At 34.9% G+C, this 8522-nt stretch overlaps 1 pseudogene; it reads right to left on the bottom strand.

Annotated features, from left to right (window-relative positions):
- Positions 1-3162: 3162 nt before the first annotated feature.
- Positions 3163-3310, bottom strand: LOC145297213 (U2 spliceosomal RNA; annotated as a pseudogene).
- Positions 3311-8522: the final 5212 nt, after the last annotated feature.

Here is an 8522-nt window from a genome sequence, read left to right as displayed (position 1 = left end):
AATGATTCAAAAATTAAAAAAAAACAAACAAAAAACAAATTACTCGTGCGCCACCACCGAGAATCGAAATAAAAATATTTAGCTTACGATTTATTTTTTCCTTTGCCGTTAATGACTGTAATATGAAGACATGTTTGCTGGAAGGCTAAAAATTAAAACACGAACCGCTAGCTATTACTTTACGCATGCATATTCGTAATGGCGTTGTTCGACCTTCACCTGACAAATTCCATTTTCTTAATTTTCACACTTTTGCCACCGATTTTCCCCGGCTAAAACCAAAATATAAAGTTTTGCATGGGTTCGAATACCCTATATTTTAAGTTTCATGTCTTTGGACAAAACACTGACAGAGGAGTTTGGTAGGCAAAATCTCTTAAACAAATACATTATATATATATATATAGAGAGAGAGAGAGAGAGAGAGAAAGAGAGAGAGAGAGAGTGAGAGAATAGAGAGAGAGAGATACACATCTGTAAATATATATAGAAAGAGTTTCGTGTTTACTATAACATTTTCACGCAAATATTACGCAAGTATAAATCATGTAGAATATCTGCATGAATATAATTACACGTAATAATTAACTAAAGATGATCATCCCATAAGAAAACTAAAAAACTAATAGGGAATTAATTAAAATGAATAAGGTTTTTTTTTTTTTTACTCATGTTCACCCCTAACAAAACATATCGCCACTTAGACATAAGGGGCTACTATTTGGAGGCATGTCTAAGAAAGATTAACAAGATATTTTTTTATGTTACATTTAAACTTCTGCATATCAGTACAGCCAGGGAAGCAGGCAGCAGGAAGATAATTCCAAAGTCTAGCTGTTCGAGGAAAGAAACTATTAGAATAGAAAGCTTTCTGGCATTTAGGGACAACAACAGTGAAGGGGTGAGATCTTGTTGCTAAACGTGTTTGTCGGGGATATGTACGTCGAGGGGGTAAAAGAATATGCAAATTAGCTAGATCTTTTGCAGATGAATGTAATTCCACGACCCATATATAACAAAATTGTATTTTCTTTTTAAATAAATAGAAAAAGAGTTTTTAATATGAATATTAATACACACACAACAATTTCTTTTATAGGAGTATAGATGAATTGCAACTCGATCCTCTTTGTTTCTGTTGTATGTCAGATGGACAATACCTAACGATTCCATAAAAAACTAACAATCATTAAATTCCTAGTCAAAATCTAAATGGTGTTTATTTTAGAGGCAGCGAATTTTAAATTAAAATAGATCGCAGTCAAATAATTTTTATCATATAAATATATGGTTTGTCCCAAGGCTTAAAAATTGGAATTTAGAATTTTAATACAATTTCGAGTCTATGGTCCGCGGATCGCTCGCATATGGCGTAAACTAAACATCCTATTTTTACAATTTCTACGCATTAAATTAGGCTGCATTTAAAAAAATAATGCGTCGAATATTGTCTGACAAGTGATCTATTTTTTTTTTTTGTTTATTAGCGCAAAAAAGGGACTTTACATATCCCCAAAGAACATGATGTAATGGAGTTAAATCGTACGAAGGAGGTTACCAGTTGACAGGTCCATTTTTGTGAAATTATTCGTTCATCAAATGATTCTCTCAGTAAATTGAGCGTATCGCGCACTGTATGACATGTGGTTCCGTCATCTAGTATTTCATGAATAATTACCGCAATCTAGCTGAACTTAAAATAATTGGGGAGACAAATACATTATTTATTATAAAATTTATAACGCTGACTATACTTATCAATTATAAAAATTACTGCACGTGTTTCCATGAGATTTCGATGATAAATGCCTACTAAGACTTATGCTGTGTATAATATACATCATTTTGAGATATAATTCAAAAGTACAATAAAATTGTTGGCAGCCGAAGATTCAATCCTCATTGTGGGCGACACTTGTGAATTATTTGGGAATTCTACCCAGTTATAGCTGACGGATGGCGAGCATGCTATATCTTTGAACTAATAAAATGTTTCGTTCAAAATTCCGTGTAGATTCCTGAATTCTACAGAAAGAGCTCAACAAGACACATATGAAGAAAATCGGGGGTTTCATCGATCGGAAAGTTGCTAAAATAACGTTCAAGATGAGAACATTAGTCTGAAAAATCCAAATAATATGACACTTTTTATTACTGATTTTCTTTTTAATTCCGTCTATTATTACTGATTATCAAAGCTACGGGGTGTTAGTCGGGGTGCCATTAGTAACTAATTCATTTTTATCAATAACAAGCGATTTCTTACTGCAGGGGTAGCCATTACGCCGTTCACGATCGACTGGTCGATCGTATAGACATTGTGGGTAGAAACAGAAAACGTTGGCGCTGGCAAACTTCAAAAACCTCGCGGCAGAGCTGGAGACACAAGAACAGTTCTGTGCGTATGCTATATAAAACAAATTGGCAAAGTCATTTGTCAGAGTTCAAAAAATGCTTTAAAGACTTTTCTTTACTCGAGCTAATCGCAACATTCACATGCTATCCGTTCCAAGGAGATGCTGAGGTTGTTTCAGCCCCATCGAAAATTGCAAAACTGTTTCACCTGAACTCTTCTCAAGTGAGGGACGAGATTCTGACACTATAAGCCGACATTCAGCTGATGTACAGCTCATAGACAATTATGGAAGTTATTCACAGAGGACCCCAACATCGGTAAATGTGTTACTTGTTTAACTGCATTATTTGGCTGCACTTATTTATGTAAGTCAGCATTTTTTTTCCATATGAAGATCATGAAGTTCAAATTTCGACAGCTGAGCATCCTGAAGACTGCTTGAGGCTGGCTGCTAGTAGCTAATGTCTGACTAATACATCCCCGACTGATTTCATCTAATGCATGTCATCAGAGCAAGGTAATGACAAACAAGGTCGAAAGCCATTAGTCGCATGCTCTCGTGTAATGAATGAATGCGTGAATGTAGGATTGACATGAAATTCTTAAAGATAAACTAAAATTACCGAAAAATGGGCTGAAATGACTTAAATAAATAAAATGCAAATGACTTAGAATGACTTTAATTAACTTAAGGGTGACTCGAATGACCTTAAGAATGACTTGAATGCTTAAAAAAAAAAGATTAACTTGAATGCTTGGAATCCTTCAAAAACGATTTGAATGATCTGGAGAATGACTTGAATGGCTTTGAGACTGACTGGTTGTAAAGTAGGTGATCATTTTACATTAAATTAATACAGAAAAATGATCCCCCACTTTATATCACAAAGTTACAAACATAAGTAGAGAACATATACTACACTTTGATCTTGGCCAAAAGGCCAAGAAAAGGGTATTTATTTGCTCCCCCACCGAGCAAATTAGGCACAAGGCCGATTTTTAATGTGAGGAGTGAAGGGGAAATGGGGACCAACTCCCCGGGGAGTAGGGGAGCTGGATAGTGACAATTGGTATCAAGGATTGCCCCTACATTGACCAAGGTCTTATATGTGGGGTTGTCCTCACATATGGTCTTTGTTTTCAGTATCTGCCGGAACAGATGGTATTTATTTGCTCCCCCACCGAGCAAATTAGGCACAAGGCCAATTTTTAATGTGAGGAGTGAAGGGAGGGGGAAAGGAAAAAGGGGACCAGCTCCCGAGAGGTGGGAAATGGGAGCTGGTTAAAGGTCAGGCATGTGGGGTTGCCCCCACATCTGGTCTTTGCTAGTCATAGCTAGTCATAGCTAGTCATAGCTTGCAGCATCTGCCGGAACAGATACTACACTTAGATCTTGGCTAAAAGGCCAAGAAAAACTTAAAAAGCTAAGAACAGCATCTATTAACAACAGACCTTTAATCTTAACCAAAAAGGCCAAGCACAAAAGTGTTACGGACAGACCGACCGACCGACTACCGACCGACCGAGGGAGTGACTTGTAGAGTCGCTTGCACGCGACTAAAAATGTACAGAGTTGTACTGTGCAATATGGCTTGATGCAATAATGCAAGCTACAAGTGCATATATATATATATATATATATATATATATATATATATATATATATATATATATATACAAAAAATAAGGCTTATTTTCGTATTATAATTACGGAATGTATCTTTTATCCCTCAGTTGATTTCAGTAGGACATTCAAATATATGCAATAGTAATATAATGAAACTTCTTATTTTTTATATAGTTTTCTTTTTTACATTTTTATATTGTTTTCGCATACTATCTATTAATGCCTAGTGAAGATCATCGGACTATTATTGTTTTTGACGAAGACCGGTTAGCGCCGACGATAAAAAAAAACTTTTCGAGAACATTTTCAAGAGCTCCCAGAAGGCTATTTACCTTATCGGAATCTGATAAACATTATGGTCCGTTATTGTAAAGTTGAATAAAATACTGATTTCATGAACTAATTTTTTCATTTATTTTTCTAAATATGAACCTCGAAATTTAAAAACTTTTTTTCTTTTTCTCCGTCACGGCCACCACCACATTTTCTTCACTAGCCTCCTCTAACCTCGTTTCTGCAAGATAGCAGTGATTGGAATAGGCACCGCCAAAACTGGGGGGCAGGTAAGTACTTTTTGACGGACCGCCTTTTTAAAAATCTACCAAAAATCAGGTAATTATCCGATCAATACGAAATTTTCAGCGATTATTAAGAGAAAAATGAACTTTATAACAATGTAATTATTTTTCATAAACGATATATATATATATATATATATATATATATATATATATATATATATATATTGCTGTCAAACCCCCTCCTTGTTTTGAGGGGGTACAAATATGCTTAAAGTAATCATCTGAAACTGAACACAACATATTGTGTTGTTGTAAGGGATAGAATTATGGATTAAAAAAGAAATTGTTTGCATACCTTATTTTGACATCTGAATATCAGACCTTCGATTGTGTTTAATTATCCCGCTTTTGAGTTTTGAAGTGTGAAATTCAGTGAATATGTTAAGTAAAATAATTAATGTAAGTTAAGCAAAGCAAACAATTTTTTTTAATATTTATACGAAAAAAGCCATTTTAAAATCTTTGATAAATAAATTAACAATTTTTTTTAGCGAGCCGAATAATGCATGACCATTATTAAACAGGGCATGCTTTGAAGAATCGATTAAAAAAATCGATAAATATTGTGCCTTTTGTGTTAAAAATAGCATCATTTTTTCGATCCCGTTTGAAAATGTTTGCTGCCTTTCGACTACGGTGGACCAAACGCACTGAAATAATTTTTTTATTCTGCTTTAAATTCCCCCCCCCATTTTGGGAGCCTGGCCCCCATACACATACACATTAAAAACCAAACTCATACAAATGGTCACACATCTGGTACTGGCCAGCCTCAGCGTTAATAATACATTGAAATCTTTGTCACTAGAAAATAAGTTTTTTTTTGGCCTGTTTGGTCTTCCATAGTTTGCTTTTTATCTAATACAAACGTAAACATTGTCTATCTAGACTCTAGATCGACGCGAAGTAACTGGTTGCCTAAATGAATAAGTGGAATTATTTGAAAGCCAGGTACTTATATTATAATATTTTCGCATATTTTCATAGAAAATCGTCCTAAATCTTAGTTAGACAACAAATAAATAAATTCATTATTTCAAAAACTTTTTTTTTAATATTTATGTACGTTTACTTGTGCAAGACAAAAAATGTCAATTGTTAACTTTTTGGGAAAATTTAACATCTAAAATTTAATTAAAAATAGTAGAAAAACTTTTACATTATTCTGTTTTCTATATGAAAAAATTCAGGCTTTTATCTTTCTGGAAAAAAAAGTTACTCAGAAATAATGGATTTTAATAAATGTAATTTCGTTTTAAAAAAACAACAACAACTTGATTTTTCGACCATTTTTGGCGGTGCCTATAATGATTAGAACCAGTATAGGAACAATCTCGCCAGAAAGAACTCAAACTTAGGAAGAATGGGACCATGGTTAAATTAATAAAATATATACATTTAAATGACCTTTGTCATCTTTTTCGCGTATTAATATGTTCTGTCGGCCTGTCTGCAAGAAAAGGCCACAAACTACAAGTTAAACTTTGGCAAATAGAAGCGCAGAATACACCTAGCGACATCCAAATACAATAGAGTATATATTGCATTCTAAGCCGATCAAGAGAGGTTTGTTCGATATGTATTATTTTTGAAGGATTGTTAATTTCTACCGACACTTGCCTTAACATGATCTTTAGACATTCAAAACAATCTGGTAATCTTGAAAACGGCCAGATGTCATCCAACGACATTTCGACTCGAATTCAATACATGGGATTATTAGTCAAGCGTCGTGCGAGGAAACGATTGGTCATCGTCTTAATTCAATCCGCCGTTAAACGTTGATGAGCAAATCCCCCATCTCTTAATAAATGCAGAATGGAACAAAGATATCGGCGAAAGATCGTGTTAAATGCAAATAACCCTGGAGGGAAACAAATACGTCGTTTTCAAAGAATATTTGTTGATTAGTCGGAACGTGTGATATTCACAACTGAAAGGCTAAACCATACGAGGACGGATCCATTCTTAACATGCGCCTATTCAATTTACGCGTTTAATGAGTAATATTACTCGTTTTCAACCCAAACAAAAAGTATTGACACTTGTAAGGGTCTACTTTTTGGAATCGTGTCGACTGGGGGAGTCTAGTAGTTTACATTACACGTAGTGATGGAAGCAGAAAAACAGGAATGGAATTCCAAAGTCTAGCTCTCCGTTGGAAGAAAATATTAGAATAGAAGGCTTTTCTATATCTAGGAACCTCAGCAGTGAAAAGGTGGAATTTTGCTATTTGTCGAATTGATCGGGAGTATGTACATATATGGGGACACAAGTGCCACGAGTTCATCAGAGCACATTCTATTAAAGTATTTGTGTAACGGGAGGAGGGATGCAATATTGCGTCTATGAGACAGATGTTAGAGCTTGGCCGATTGTGCGGGATTAGATTTGAGACTCATTTTTTGGATCTTGTCTAGGAGGGTTAGTCCAGCGGTAGATGCACCAGATCATATGTGACAGCAATGCTCCATAGATGTGCTTTGTAGAACCATGTGATACTCTCAGGTGTGAGTAATTATCTAGCACGATAGAGGGATCCTACTTTCTTTTACAGCAGCCTTGGTAATGGCCTTAATGTATGTGTTCCAGTTCATGAGGTATATGAATATTAAGCCGGGGAGTTTGAAGGATGAATTGTCAGGTAGAGTGTTACTCGTCATGGCAATCGCTGATTGAGAATGCTTGCCGTAATTGTTAAAGGAAAGATGCTTAATCTTAGTAGCATTATATGGTACCATCCATTTACGGCATCTATCCATTACAGACAAGTCGTTTTCTAAGTTTTCTGCCATGATCTTGGATATGTACATTCGTTTAAAACTGAAGTGTGACGAACAAACCTATCCCAAATTTAATGAGAATGACCGGCAGAAATGTTATATTCAGCTGCGTTTATTTAAAACATAGTATGATTAACCGTTGAAATTACGATTTCAAACCTAAGTGTGACCGACAAAGCAAAATTATATTTCCAATTAAAGCATATTCAATTTCAAACTTAAGTGTGACGGATTGACGTAAATTTTATTGGTACCCTTGAAGGATACTCGACGTGTTATTTTTCAGATTGAATGTTCACGTAACATTCTATTTTTTCGCTTAAGTCTTAAGTAAAAGTACAGTATAGTTAAAAAAAAGTCCCCCTCCACATGTTGAGAATGAGTTTCCAACGTTATTATTAACGTTATTATGTCAGCATTGTCCGTAAATTGCAAATGCATCATTTTATTTATTGAAGTTTAACTGAACGACGAGAATTCTGTTTCAAAAATAAACGTGGCATTCCGACTGACAGAGCATCTTATAGTGCTGCTTGGGCGCATCTATGATAGGATACGACCATCCAACCAATGAAAATGCTTTTTCAAACACAAGCGTAATATAAGACAGATCGAAAAATGGATGGACAGAGTTTTTTGGTTTGTTTCTTTAATAAGTAGACGCATTTGAAAATGTTATTTCAAATATAATCGTTACATCTGCGTCATTTAAATTATTTCTGATTAGTCTTCTAATCTTAAGTGTTGTTTTTTTCCACAGAGTTTCAAGCGAAGTAATCTCCGACCTTCTTTAGATTTAGCTTGTCATACTGGTCGCATAACCTATGAAGTACTAATTACTCCAAAGATTGTCTCAACCGAGAGTACTAGTGGGAATAAGCTCCATCTCCCTAAAAAAAAAAATGTCCTCATGGTGTATGTCTCAAATAATCTCCGGACGTCACTGCACAACCACCAACCCATCGTTGGCAAAAGTGTGTTGGGAATAGCAGTGACCATATAGAAAATTAAAGGCCGCTCGTTTTAATGGTACAACTCCCGTCTTATATATCTTCAGTTATTTAGTCAAAAATAGGATGCATTAATTTTGGAATGACTCTTGTACAAGATAGTGGCTGACAGAACGAGGACATAATATCCTGTAGATTATTAAATGTTCCATTAGTTTGTTACAT

This window comes from Euprymna scolopes, chromosome 17 (genome assembly GCF_053919585.1).
Source record: "Euprymna scolopes isolate OS-2025 chromosome 17, ASM5391958v1, whole genome shotgun sequence".
NCBI classification, from domain to species: Eukaryota; Metazoa; Mollusca; class Cephalopoda; order Sepiida; family Sepiolidae; genus Euprymna; species Euprymna scolopes.
The sequence above is the reverse complement of the archived record's forward strand: the minus strand, read 5'-3'. Positions and strand labels throughout refer to the sequence as shown.